The 15,202-nt window shown below is 45.3% G+C and overlaps 1 protein-coding gene across 2 annotated transcripts in view; it reads right to left on the bottom strand.

The window, feature by feature from the left end:
- LOC121548848 (RAC-alpha serine/threonine-protein kinase-like) overlaps window positions 1-4,745 on the bottom strand; it is a 63,067-nt gene extending 58,322 nt beyond the window's left edge. For both annotated transcript variants that reach the window (XM_045210230.1, XM_045210229.1), the window contains exon 1: window positions 4,613-4,745. The gene's annotated coding sequence lies outside the window, so the exon portion shown is untranslated. The remainder of the gene's footprint in view (window positions 1-4,612) is intronic.
- Between the last annotated feature and the right edge of the window lie 10,457 nt (window positions 4,746-15,202).

Raw genomic sequence — 15,202 nt, forward strand, 5'->3', positions numbered from 1 at the left:
TTACTTTGGTCCCAGCTCTCTGCAGGTCATTCACTAGGTCCCCCCGTGTGGTTTCTACAATGTAGAAAATAGTAAAAATAAAGAAAATCTGGAATGAGTAGGTGTGTCCAAACTTTTATAATAATAATAATAATATAATAATAATATGCCATTTAGCAGACGCTTTTATCCAAAGCGACTTACAGTCATGCATGCATACATTTTTTTGTGTATGGGTGGTCCCGGGGCTCGAACCCACTACCTTGGCGTTTCAAGCGCCGTGCTCTACCAGTTGAGCTACAGAGGACCACTTTTGACTGGTACTGTATATACACAAATACAAGGGAGTCAAATATCTATATCATTCAAATATATTGCAATATGTAACTGAATATTTTTTTTTTTTACCCATCACTAGTGAAGATGGCTTTTAATACAATTAGTGTACAGCATATTTTCCCTCTTTAGAAGATGAATATTCTGTAAAACATGAGCATTCACCAAGTATACAAAACATTAAGAACACCTCTTTCCATGACAGACTGACCAGATGAATCCAGCTATGATCTCTTATTGATGTCACTTGTTAAATCCACTTCAAATCAGTGTAGATTAAGGGGAGGAGGCATGTTAAAGAAGGATTTTTTTGCCTTGAGACAATCAAGACAGATTGTGTATGTGTGCCATTCAGAGGGTGAATGGGCAAGACAAAAGATTTAAGCGCCTTTGAACAGGGTATGGTAGTAGGTACCAGGCGCAGCAGTTTGTGTCAAGAACTGCAACGCTGCTGGGTTTTTCACACGAAACAGTTTCCCGTGTGTATCAAGAATGGTCCACCACCCAAAGGACATCCAGCCAACTTGACACAACTATGGGATGCATTGGAGTCAACATGGGCCAGCGTCCCTGTGGACGCTGGCCCATGTTAGAAAGGTGTTCCTGTTTGGTATACTCAGTGTATAAAGTACACTCAGCTCAATTGAGGGATACTGGGTATAACAACTGGGTTGGCCTGGGAAAGAGTTCAAAAGACACTAACTATGGGTTGCAAGCAGGTGGCTGTTATAAAGTGGTTGTGGCTAGCTCATTCATAAACCCTTGAGATGCCATGATCAGACATTTCTTCCAGACCTTATCTGTCTAGGCAATGAACTGGGATGTGAGACTCAAAACAACCTCAGGCACACACATATGCGAGATGTTCCTAACCATCTAATTTTTGGCTTCAAAATTAATTATCTGCCATGTTTAGCAAGAAATGAGGGTATTGACCATGATATTGGCATTTAGTAGAGAACTGTTCTACTGCAATGGATTATTTGCATGGCATCTTGTATGTTTTAACCTCAATATGTTGCCCCTTCCTTTCAGTGGTACCCACACTGGCATCACCACAAATCTGCCTTGAATCCTGTCTGACCTCCTTGTTAGTGTGTGCTCCCCCGCTCTCAAGATAATCCACACACGCCAGATTTGAGGAGCCTGCCTAAGAGGAGATAGAGGTTGTGTGAGAGGACAAGAGAAAAACACTGCGAGTTACTTATTTTTCTCACGATAACTCTGCCCTTGGTTTTGACTTTGGTATCGAAAGATGCTTAGTTGGGTACCAGAGGAAAGCCCAGCTACATTTTCACCGGTCACTTTGCCAGTGTAAGGATTTTACAGTCCTTATGAAGGCCATTTTGATGTGATATATTTGTAGTGTTTTGAGAGGTATTTTTGCTGTAGGCATAATTTCCGTTCAATTATTCCTGAAGATTGAAAATGAATTGTAGCCTCTGCCCATCACATTTTGTTTTTAAATACTATAACAAAAACACAATCGTACTATCTATATTTCCTAAACATTCTATATTGTGTTCTCCAAGTAAGATGGAGTAAAACAATTTTTTTTAAATAACTAAATCATTATTTTTCCTGGTGATTATAAAATCTGACAGTTTAACATAACATACACACAAAAGTATGGATTCGGCTATTTCAGCCACACCCATTGCTGATAGGTGTATAAAATCGAGCACACCGCCATGCAATCTCCATAGACAAACATTGGCAGTAGAATGGCCTTACTGAACAGCTCAGTGACTTTCAACGTGGCACCGTCATAGGATGCCACCTTTCCAACAAATCAGTTAGTCAACTTTCTACCCTGCTAGAGCTGCCCGGTCAACTGTAAGTGCTGTTATTGTGAAGTGGAAACGTCTAGGAGCAACAACAGCTAAGCTGCGAAGTGGTAGGCCTCACAAGCTCACAGAACGGGACCGCCGAAGCGCATAAAAATCATCTGTCCTCGGTTTGCAACACTCACTACCGAGTTCCGAACTGCCTCTGGAAGCAACGTCGGCACAAAAACTGTTTGTCGGGAGCTTATTGAAATGGGTTTCCATGGCCGAGCAGCCGCACACAAGCCTAAGATCATCATGCGCATTGCCAAGCGTCGGCTGGAGTGGTGTAAAGCTCACCGTCATTGGACTCTGGAGCAGAGGAAACGCGTTCTCTGGAGTGATGAATCACGCTTCAACATTTGGCAGTCTGACAGACGAGTTTGGCAGATGTCAGGAGAACGCTACCTGCCCGAATGCATAGTGCCAACTGTAAAGTTTGGTGGAGGAGGAATAATGGTTCCAGTGTAAGGAAATCTTAACGCTACAGCATACAATGACATTCAAGATGATTCTGTGCTTCCAACTTTGTGGCGACAGTTTGGGGAAGGCCCTTTCCTGTTTCAGCATGACAACGCCCCCGTGCACAAAACGAGGTCCATACAGAAATGGTTTGTCGAGATCGGTGTGGAAGAACTTGACTGGCCTGCACAGAGCTCTGACCTCAACCCTATCGAACACCTTTGGGATGAATTGGAATGCCGACTGCGAGCCAGGCCTAATCGCCCAACATCAGTGCCCGACCTCATTAACACTCGCGGGTGAATGGAAGTAAGTTTCTGCAGCAATGTCCCAACATCTAGTGGAAAGCCTTCACAGAAGAGTGGAGGCTGTTATAGCAGCAAAGGGGGGACCAACTCCATATTAATGCCCATGATTTTGGAATGAGATGTTCGAAGAGCAGGTGTCCACATACTTTTAGTGTATATTTTGTAAATGGCATGTCATGACAAATCTATGACACAAAGATGTGATATCAAGTTCAGCATTGTGAAAAACACTACAATGCAGAATGATGGGTCATTTATAACTCTCCAAAACCCAAGGGGGCTTACAGCCGTCTCCCCTTTTGGGTTCTCAGATGAAGGTATGGACCACAGCTGGCTCCATGAGAACTACAATACCGACGCTCTGTTTTAACGTTTAGAAACGTTAATAATCCTCGCTTGCGATATGGTTTTGGAAACCTATGGAACTTAACTTTCATACCAGCGAGAAATAATCTTTCAAATACAAAATACATACATACTGTATGCAGTTTAGCAAAGTTTCACCCGGCTTTAACACAGCCTCCAGCCGAGGTAAGACATGCTCTCACTTTACATGCACATTTCAATTGGACCATTGCATTTCCGGTTGGAAGCAGGTTACTCAAAACACAGCCGGGTGCAATTTAGCTAAACTGCGTAGAGCAAGTGTTTCTTTTGTCTTCGATTTTTTATTTATTTTTAGTTCATATGAAAGTTTAGTTCCAAATCTGTGCGAGGCATATTTGCGTTTAGACAGAATATCATTTGGGCAGCGTCGGCCCATTTCCCTCACAAGGTTAAAGCGAACGTCCAACGGCCCAATGTAATTGGAGTCATGAATAAGGGCTAGATGGTTGCTTTTCATTAAATGAATTCTGTAATAAAATATGTATATTTTAATACAATGTTAACGCCAATCTTTCAGGGTAGATACAGTATATGTGGATACAATGTTTCTACACTAATGCAAAAAAAAGTAGACGGTTGTTACAGTTGAACCATAATCTGGGTTTACAGTAGACATTGCTATAAACCCAGATTCTGGTTCCAGTATCACACGTGTTAGCCTACTGAACAATAATAATACGCAGGTTCCTCTATGGTTAGGCTACAATGTAGAAAATCTATCAATGGAACAACCATCAAGTCCCTCTGTTATTTCAGGTTTATGGTGTCAATAAAATAATTTAACAAACAACCATTTCATCTAAATTACAAGACACTAAATAGTTACAAGACACTAAATAGGCTGAGCTTCACAAGTTAACAAAAAGATGCGGGGGGAACGTGTGAACTAAAACACGGCTGATTTACTACAGTCCTTGCTGTAGCCAAATGAAGTCAATCGGCATAAAACCAATTTACTCATAACATAACAATTAATGACAGAGTACATATTGCCTTTAGCTTCCCGAACACCTTGCGCGACAGCCAAATAAAAAATAAACGATTTTACAGCAAAAAAATTTAACTCTTCAGACATATGTCACAAATGTAATAACCTGCGTTATTGTGGAAATAGGCAATGTGCCACACAACTAACTATATGTTACACACAGTAGGCTATGTTGGCCTACCAATATTATATTTTGTCTCGTTTTGACAGTTCTAGGCTAGCAGAGCAGATTGGGTGAAGAAGATATCCGCATCCCACTGACTACAATGGGAACTACCATTTCTGGCATGACTGAAACAAAAATAATAATTTAAACAGAACTTTACCTTGATCAACTCAAACGTTATTCCGGGTCATTGTTTAGACTCTGACAATTTATCAGCAGATATGTCCATGCGTATTGTTGGTTAAAGTATCCTCGTGCTCTCGAAGTCTAGTCGTTCTCACATTAAACCAACCGAGCCTTATGTCTGAACGACATCCGAATTCCACTTGGGTCCTAAAGCCGACTAAATTTTATACCGTAACCCATAAAGAATGATAGAGGCCTCTAGTTGCCAAAATACTATTTTAGCATGGGAAGCGCCATTGAGGACTTCCACAATTTTAATGTTGTCAACTGGGTGGGACTTCCAACTTTATTGGCTGGTGCCTCCTGGTGACCCTGTTGGAGTCATGTCCAACGGGGTCATAAGGAGGGATAAGCAAATCGTGAAGAAGAAACTGACTACTTCAAAATGGAGATTCCCTCAATGGCGCCACGCATGGCGTCACAGACGCTATAATGGCACATATATAAAGATGAGTCCTCTATCTATCTCTATGCCATAACCTCGTTTGCCTTTTCCCGGTTTTAGAGTTCAATGTGTGCTTTGCAGTTATATCAAGGAATGTGCAATTGTCACTCAACATGCAAAACGCCACGTTTTCTGGAACTGTGTTGAAAGTTATATACGGGATCATGATGATATAATTGAGAATCACACTTATTTTATTTGCCTTTAATTTAATTTTCAACTTAAAATGCAAGTGGATATTTTTTCAGTTTACTGTCGGCAGAAACAACTTGATTTGTATCTACCAAATGTAAGTATAACTCTATATTATATCATTGATATTCTATCATTATAGCTAGAATGATCATAGCTAAAATGATCAGTAGCCGAATACCTACTATGAGTCTATTTAATACCTACGATGAGTCTATGATGATGCAGAAAAATGGCTAGATGATACCCATGAACATAGTCTTGAGTTATGTCAGGTAATTATTTACAATATACAGTATAGCAAACCATTAGCTCTTCTTTCTTGATAGTAAAGAGACAACAGCGCAAGAAGGGGCGTCATTTCAGCTAAACCTAGGGTATAGCAAAGAGACAAGGAATTGTCTGCATTTATACTCAATTTAAAAACTCAAAAATGCAATTTAAAGAACTGCAAAAAAAACAACCAAAATTGACTTCAACCATTGGCTGATGTAACTTCATTCACCCAAGTCGACAGTTATTCTGCAATTACTGAGTTCAAACTTTTTTTGTAAGGGTAAATTAAAAAATCACAGCACCCCCACCCCCAAACATCTTTCCGCAGCTATCGTTGCTGCATTTGCCTTTTAATCGGGATAGAAAACATTTTAGTAGCCTATTTTTAATTGTTGGTGTTGAGCTAGGGTATTGTGACTGCCATACTTTGCTATACCCAATTGACACCCCTGAGCACAAGACCCGTATCAATAGAGTGGTCCCTCAAAAGGCTGTTACCAAGATATCATGTCAGTGTGCCAAAGAGTGTCAAGGGCTCAGATAGGCCTAATCAGCCATCTACGCACTCACCGTACCCCAGACTCATTCCAATAAATCATGTCATGGTCATGATCAACTTTGGATGGACAAAGAAGAAGAAGGAGTGTGTGTGTGTGTGTGTGTTTTGTGTGTGTGTGTGTGTGTGTGTGTGTGTGTGTGTGTGTGTGTGTGTGTGTGTGTGTGTGTGCCTACTCATAAGGTATGTGCCACATTGACAACACTTCAAAACAGTTTCGATAAAAAGCCTCTATGATGGTGTAGGTTTGGGGGTTATTTTTTCCCCACACAGAGGAAATCCCCTCAGAGCCCCAGCCGGTAAACAAGAAGTCAGAGCAGAGTGTGTCTGCCAGCAGGACAAAAGGCATCCATTCAGCTGCCTCAACTATGAGAAACACACACACAGCCGTGCTTCATGAGCTATTTGTTATTGGAAAACTTCTTGGACACTTTTTCGTGTTCTGTGAAACTGCTTTGGTTCATTGACCTCATTTGGAGTAGCCTAATTATCTGCTGTCAAAGCCTATAACTAGGCTACTGCTGTCAAACTGTGCAAGGGACATTTCAAACTGATCAAAATGTGTTTTCTATTTAGCTAATGATGTTTTGTCAGGCATGGCTCTGTGGCAAGGAAAATAACTATTTTGCTTTGTCAAATACTTCTAAATTGTTGTTATCAAAGATGACCCCTGCATCAAACAACTGTAATGTATAACGTGTTCTGTGATTATCTTAGCAACATGACATGGGCAAAACACAACATGTTGTACTTTCAAATCACACATGCAAATTGAGGAAAGTCATAATTGACTGATGAAAAATAAATTGAGGATAAAAATGTTGGCTGTAGAAAAGCAAGGAAAGGCAGAGAAAGTTGGACCAAGATAGTGTTTTTATACATATTTGGTATACACTACCGGTCAGTTTTAGAACACCTACTCATTCAAGGGTTTGTCTTTATTTTTACTATTTTCTACATTGTAGAATAATAGTGAAGACATCAAAATTATGAAATAACACATATTGATTCATGTAGTAACCAAATAGTGTTAAACAAATCAAAATATATTTTATATTTGAGATTCTTCAAATAGCCACCCTTTGCCTTGATGACAGTTTTGCACACTCTTGGCATTCTCTCAACCAGCTTCACCTGGAATGCTTTTCCAACAGTCTTGAAGGAGTTCCCACATATGCTGAGCACTTGTTGGCTGATTTTCCTTCACTCTGCGGTCCTACTCATCCCAAACCATCTCAATTTGGTTGAGGTCGGGGGATTGTGGAGGTCAGGTAATCTGATGCAGCACTCCATCACTCTCCTTCTTGGTCAAATAGCATTTACACAGCCTGGAGGTGTGTTTGGTCATTGTCCTGTTGAAAAACAAATGATAGTCCCACTAAGCCCAAACCATATGAGATGGTGTATCGCTACAGAATGCTGTGGTAGCCATGCTGGTTAAGTGTGTGTCACAGTAAATCACAGATAGTGTCACCAGCAAAGCACCCCCACACCATAACACCTCCTCCACCATGCTTTACGGTGGGAACTACACATAAGTAGATCATCCGTTCACCCACACCGCGTCTCACAAAGACAAAGCGGTTGGAACCCAAAATCTCAAATTTGGACTCCAGGCCAAAGGACAAATGTCCACCGGTCTAATGTCCATTACTCGTGTTTCTTGGTCCAAGCAAGTCTCTTCTTATTATTGGTGTCCTTTAGTAGTGGTTTATTTGCAGCAATTCGACCATGATGGCCTGATTCACACAGTCTCCTCTGAACAGTTGATGTTGAGATGTGTCTGTTACTTGAACTCTGTGAAGCATTTATTTGGGCTGCAATTTCTGAGGCTGGTAACTCTAATGAACTTATCCTCTGCAGCAGAAGTAACTCTGGGTCTTCCATTCCTGTGGTGGTCTTCATGACCAGTTGCATCATAGCCCTTGATCATTTTGCGACTGCACTTGAAGAAACTTTCAAAGTAATGATGGACTGTCATTCCTCTTTGCTTATTTGAGCTGTTCTTGCCATAATATGGACTTGGGTCTTTTACCAAATAGGGCTATCTTTTGTATAACCCCCTACCTTGTCACAACACAACTGATTGGCTCAAACGCATTAAGAAGGAAAGAAATTCCACAAATTAACTTTTAAGAAGGCACACCTGTTAATTGAAATGCATTCCAGGTGACTACTTAATGAAGCTGGTTGATAGAATGCCAAGAGTGTGCAAAGCTGTCATCAAGGAAAAGGGAGGCTATTTGAAGAATCTCAAATCTCAAGTATATTTTGATTGGTTTAACACTTTTTTGGTTACTACATGATTCCATATGTGTTATTTCATAGTTTTGATGTCTTCACTATTATTCTACAATGTAGACAATAGTAAAAATAAAGAAAAACCCTGGAATGAGTAGGTTTGTCCAAACTTTTGACTGGTACTGTATAACTGCAATCTAAATATATTAATACAATGTAATAGCAATGTTACTCCCCTCAATTAAAATATTGTAACTGTTCAAGTAATTTTGCTTGTTTTCTTCAAGTTCTATGTGCGGTTTATTATTTGCCTTTGTTTGAAAACAGAGCCATTTTCTCTCTGAGGTGTTTCTGCAACGCAGACTCTAGCATATTGTAAGTTAAATTACAAGAAAGAAAGAACATGTGGATATCCTCCTCATCATCGTCAATGAAAAGCCCATCCAACATCCAGTATAAAGCCAGAAGTAAAGATATGAACTGTTTCAACATTAGATTTGTATTGGCTCCTGCTGGACCAGTGGAACACATTTTTACATATTTAGCAGACGCTCTTATACAGAGCAACTTACAGTTAGTGAGTGCATACATTTTCATACTGGCCCCCCATGGGAATCAAACCCACAACCCTGGCGTTGCAAACGCCATGCTCTACCAACTGAGCTACAGAGGGCTCACAACAGGGACTTGCATCCAGAAAACAAACATCTAGAAAACAAGGCATAAACACATAAATACAAATGTCCAAGGAGAGGCTGAGACGTTAAGTGGCGAGACAGATGGAAAGACCTAGTGTTCCTCCCCTGCAGGGACACAGTTCCGGGAACAGTTTCTCACAGCAACTATGGATTTAATGTTAATAAAAGAGCCAAATGGCCCCCTGCTTACCGGATGAGACACTCCAGCAGGCTCCTATCTAATTTGCCCTAACCTTCTCATTAAACAGGCCATCCCTCGGTCACAGTAACTGGCTATTTTCAGGGAAGCGACAGCGGTGGCGGTGGCCTTCTGGGGTGACACTCGAAGTGGAAAGGAAGGGTCATGGGAAGCAGGTGTGGTAAAAAGGACAAGTGGCTGGGATTTATTTGGAAAGGGTCTTAATCTGATAACCTAAACGACCAAACAGGAGCCTCATTGGCAATATTTCAGCAGTGCAGTGGTACTAGACTTTCTGATGAGACCAAATGAAGACAATGTTCCCATCACAACTGATCCCGAGCAGGTCACAATCCACACCGGTGCCAAATAAATAGAGGGATTTTAGGTTCTGACAGGTGGAAGCAAGTCCCTTGAATGACATTTTACTATGTACTATTTCACCTATTTTGTTCTCAGATTGGTGCAGATAAAGGAAAGGAGGCTGCGATAGTCTCAAGTGGTTTCCTCTCCCTATCTCCGGCTGGTTACACAGGCATTCTGATATTTTTTTCCACTAATTGGTCTTTTGACCAATCACATCAGATGTTCTCACATCAGAGCTGATCTGATTGGTCAAAAGACCAATTAGGGAACAAAAATATACGATTTGGTCTGCCTGTCTAATTGCAGCCGGAGATAGGGAGAGGAAACCACTTCAGACTGTTGAGATGTGCTGCCAATTAAAATAACCCAGTCCAGCAGATGGTACCATTTCCTCAGTATTCACCAGAGTTGTGACTACTGGTATCTTTTCTTGACAGAGGGGTGAGCCAGAGACAAAATAGATAAAACACAACAGATAAATTATGCGATATAACAGATTTATTTGCATATCAGATTTCCACTTCTATTTGTAACAATATTGCACTAGAGAACTTTTGGGGTATCAGTGTCATCTTAGCTGTTATAGTACAGTATCTGTCAAAGTGTGCTGTATGTGGAAGGTGCGGGAATCAGGCGCAGGACACAGAAGCTTCGTACAACAGTCTTTAGTGATTAAATATGAGCAAAAGTGCCCGGAGACGAGCGATACGCACACAGGCGTAAACAAACAGGAAAAATACATAAGCGCACACAAAGTGCGAAAACCTCTCCTAAAACACAAGGAGGGAAAACCAATACCGACACGTAGACAGGACGCTCAATAACACACAACACATGACTAACAAAACGAGAACTTATAGGACACCTAATCAACGCTAACTAACCACAGGTGTACAACAATCAGACAAAAGCAAACGAACATAGAAACATACAACGGTGGCAGCTAGTACTCCGGGGACGACGACCGCCGAAACTGTAACGATCCCGGCAGTCTGAGTCGGGTCCTGTCTGTGGACTAGTTTTTCTGCTCGGGATCTCCAGTTTCCCGAGGGTTCTGGAACGCTCCGGGGAGCTCTCTTGATTTCCGCACCTGCATCCCATCAGCAATCTGCACACCTGGTCCTGATCATCACCCTTCTTAGGCTCTGGCCTAACATCCATTCCCTGCCGGATCGTTAGCCATGAACAGTAGGTTTACCAGAGTATCAGTCTTAGAGCCTAGCGTTAGTTTTGTTGTTTTTGCACCTTGTTGGTTTGTTGCTTACTTACCCCCGTTTTGTTCCATCTGCAGTCACCCGTCCGGAACCTTCATCCAACCTCTGCCTGGTGGTCGGGCGGCTGCCGACCCAGGATGGGATCAACCACTGCACCCCCAACAACTAATCAACGCCGCCCGCTCTGTTCCCTGGATTATTCAGCATCACTCTTGAATTTGTAAATAAACACTCACCTTCGTTTCAACTTACCTTGTCCTGGTCTGCTTCTGGGTTCTGGCTTAGCAACTCGTGACAGAACGATCCGGCCAGTAATGAACCCAGCGGACCTGGACTCTGTTCGCCATGCCATTACCCAGCAGGAGAAGATGTTGGGCCATCATAGCACGGTACTACAGGAGATCGCGTTGTCAGTTCGGAACCTTTCTACCGGTCTGACGGAGGTCCAGAACCAACGCAAGTTTCCGGTGGAGGATCCACTACCGGTTTCACCGTCTCGCCTGCCGCTCTGAAGCTGTGTCCTTCCGTGAGCCCAAGGTTCCGACGCCGGATAAATATGAGGGGGAGCTGGGAAGATGCCGTTCCTTCCTTATGCAGTGTGGATTAGTGTTCGATCTACAGCCCTACTCTTATGCCACAGACAAGGCTAGGATAGCCTTTGTGATTGAGTTGCTGCGTGGTCGAGCGCTGAGTGGGCTTCAGCCGTTTGGGAACGACAGGATCCCTGCATGGCTTCATACCAGGGGTTCACGGCCGAGATGAGGAAGCTCTTCGACCATTCCGTCCGAGGGAGGGACGCAGCTAGGCGCCTGTTTTCGCTTCGCCAAGGAACTCGCAGCGTGGCCGACTTCGTGATCGAAGTTCAAGATGTTGGCTGTGGAGAGTGGGTGGAATGAGGAGGCTCTGCAAGCGGCCTTTTACCAGGGTCTGTCGGAGCAGCTCAAGGATGAGTTGATCTCCTATCCGGAGCCTAGTGACCTGGACAGCTTGGTAGCCTTGTCTATTCGGGTGGATAATCGAGTCCGAGAGCCGAAGGAGGGAGAAGCAATGGGTTCCGGTCCAACCGATCAGCTTCTCAGGTTCCAGTCGGGTCGTCAAACTGCGCGGCTCGCTAAAGTTGGGAGGACTTTAGCGAGCCAGTTTCGACCTCTCAATACCTCTGTCAGACCCCGTTTCCCGGCTACCCTTATGAACAGGAATCAGAGCTTAGCGATTAACGCTTTTGTCGATTCAGGTGCCGATGGAAGCTTTCTAGATGCCGAGTTGGTGGAACAGCTGGGGCTTTCCAAGGAGCAATTGCCGGAAGCCATTGAAGCTACCACTCTGGACGGCAGTAGTCTGGCACGTATCACGATGAGGACTGAACCGGTTAAGATGCTGTTGTCGGGGAATCATTCTGAGATGATTTCATTCTTCATTCTGCCGTCTTCCCATGTTCCTCTGGTCCTTGGATACCCCTGGCTGAAGGAACACAATCCCACGTTCGATTGGGTGACGGGCAAGGTAACGAAGTTGGAGCCTTGATTGTCATGCTAACTGTCTCAAGACTGCCTGCCCCCATTCGGTTCCCAGTCAGGTGATTGAGGCTAAACCCCCAGATTTGTCCCTGGTTCCCGAGACATATCACGATTTGGGGGAAGTTTTCAGTAAGCAGAAGGCTCTGTCACTCCCTCCCCACCGACCATATGATTGTGCCATCAACCTGTTCCCTGGAGCTGTCTACCCCAAGGGAAGGTTATACAGTATCTCCCGACCTGAACGTGAGGCTTTGGAGACCTACATCAAGGAGTCCCTAGCTGCTGGTCTCGTTCGTCCCTCGTCATCACCCCTGGGGCAGGATTCTTCTTTGTGGGTAAGAAGGATGGCTCTCTTCGACCGTGTATTGATTATCGGGGGTTGAATGACATCACGGTCAAGAACAAGTATCCCCCTGCCCTTGATGAGTTCTGCCTTCGACTCCTTACAGGGTGCTACGGTGTTCACCAAGCTAGACCCACGCAATGCGTATCACATGGTCCGGATCAGAGAGGGGGACGAGTGGTTGACGGGTTTCAATACACCGATGGGTCACTTCGAGTATCAGGTGATGCCGTTTGGACTGACCAATGCTCCAGCGGTATTCCAGAGTATGGTGAACGACGTCCTGAGAGATATGATCGGTCTCTTTGTGTTTGTTTACCTGGATGACATTCTGATCTTTCGAAGGAACCTTCCGACCACGTCCAGCATGTCCGGCAGGTTCTGCAGCGATTGTTGGAGAATCGCCTGTTCGTGAAGGCCGAGAAGTGCGAGTTTCACGCCCACACGACATCCTTTCTCGGGTACATCATCTCCAGGGGAGAGATTAGGATGGACCAGGAGAAGGTTAGAGCGGTTCTGGAATGGGCCCAGCCCGGTACGAGATTGCAGCTCCAGAGATTTTTGGGGGTTTGCGAATTTCTACCGCAGATTCATCCGGGATTACAGCCGTGTGGTCGCTCCGTTAACTGCCTTGACTTCCAGTATCAGGACCTTCAAGTGGAATCCGGAGGCGGATCGAGCGCTTTCTGGATTTGAAGAGGCGATTCACCAACGCACCGATTCTCTCTCTCAACCGGACACGGCCCGTCAGTTCGTCGTTGAAGTGGACGCGTCTGATGTGGGAGTTGGCGCCATCCTGTCGCAGCGATGCTCCACGGACAGTAAACTCCATCCCTGCGCCTACTACTCTCGTCGCTTTCGCCTGCGGAGAGGAATTACGATGTGGGTAACCGGGGAGCTTCTCGCGGTGAAACTTGCCTTGGAGGAGTGGCGCCACTGGTTGGAGGGGGCGGAGCAACCGTTTATTGTCTGGACTGACCACAAGAATCTTGCTTACGTGCAATCGGTTAAACGTCTCAACTCCCGGCCAGGCCAGGTGGGCGTTGTTTTCGGACGATTCAAGTTTTCCCTGACGTTCCGACCTGGATCTAAGAACGGCAAGGCGGACGCTTGTCTCGGATGTTCTCCAAGACGGAGGAGAGTGGGTCCAAGACCGAGACAATTCTCCCCCGGAACTGCGTCGTGGGAGCTGTTAGGTGGAAGATTGAGGAGGAGATGATGGCGGCTCTTCGGACGCAGCCCGGTCCCGGTAACGGTCCACCCGGTCGGTTGTTTGTGCCTGAGTCGGTTCGTCCTGCGGTCCTCAAATGGTCCCACGCCAGCAAGATGGCTTGTCACCCTGGCGTGGCTCGGACGATGGCGTTTCTTCGCAGATGTTTTTGGTGGCCTGCCATGGCCGAGGATACTCGGGGTTATGTTGCTGCCTGTCCAGTGTGTGCGCAGAATAAGGGTACCAATCGCCCAGCTCTGGACTACTTCACCCCCTTCCTATTCCCCGCTGACCATGGTCGCATCTGGCCCTGGACTTTGTCACTGGGTTGCCCGCTTCTGAGGGGAACACGGTCGTTCTGACTATCGTGGACAGATTCAGCAAGTTCGCCCACTTTGTGCCAATTGCCAAGCTTCCCTCTGCCTCGGAGACGTCCGAGATCCTGGTTAGGGAGGTTTTCAGGGTCCCGGGTTGCCCAGTGATATCGTTTCCGACCGTGGCCCTCAGTTTACCTCTGCTGTCTGGAAGTCCTTCTGTTTGGCCATTGAGCTACAGTCAGTCTCACATCTGGTTTTCACCCCCAATCTAATGGTCAGGCGGAGAGAGCCAACCAGAAGATGGAATCCACGCCTACGCTGCCTGGCCTCTTCCAACCCCACCTCCTGGGTCTCTCAGTTGCCTTGGGTTGAGTATGCCCACAATACTCTCCCTACATCGGCCACTGGGATGTCTCCCCTTCCAGTGCCTGTATGGCTACCAACCTCCTTGTTCCCTTCTCAGGAGAAGGAGCTCTCAGTGCCTTCTGTTCAGGCCCATATTCGCTGCTGCCACCGGACCTGGCATCGGGCCAGAAAGGCACTCCTTAGAGTTTCGGACCGGTATCAGCTCCAGGCGATTCGTCGCCGGATCCCCGCCTCCCACCTACACCATCGGAGATAGGGTCTGGTTGGCCACACGGGATCTTCCTTCGGACTGAGTCTAGGAAGTTGTTACCGAAGTTCATTGGTCCGTTTGTGGTGGAGAAGGTGATCAATCCGGTGGCAGTTCGACTCAAACTCCCGAGGACGCTCAGAGTCCATCCCACCTTTCATGTCTCCTGCCTCAAGCCGGTTTTCCTCAGTCCTCTGTTGCCTCCTCCGCCTCCTCCTCCTCCTCCTCGGATGATCGGAGGTGGTCCTGCCTACACGGTGCGACGCATCATGGATTCCAGACGAGCGGGGCCGGGGTTTCCAGTATCTCGTGGACTGGGAGGGGTATGGTCCTGAAGAGAGGAGTTGGATTCCGCGCGACAGATCCTAGATGCTGACCTCATCCGTGACTTCTACCGC

This window comes from Coregonus clupeaformis, chromosome 33 (genome assembly GCF_020615455.1).
Source record: "Coregonus clupeaformis isolate EN_2021a chromosome 33, ASM2061545v1, whole genome shotgun sequence".
Taxonomy (NCBI): Eukaryota; Metazoa; Chordata; class Actinopteri; order Salmoniformes; family Salmonidae; genus Coregonus; species Coregonus clupeaformis.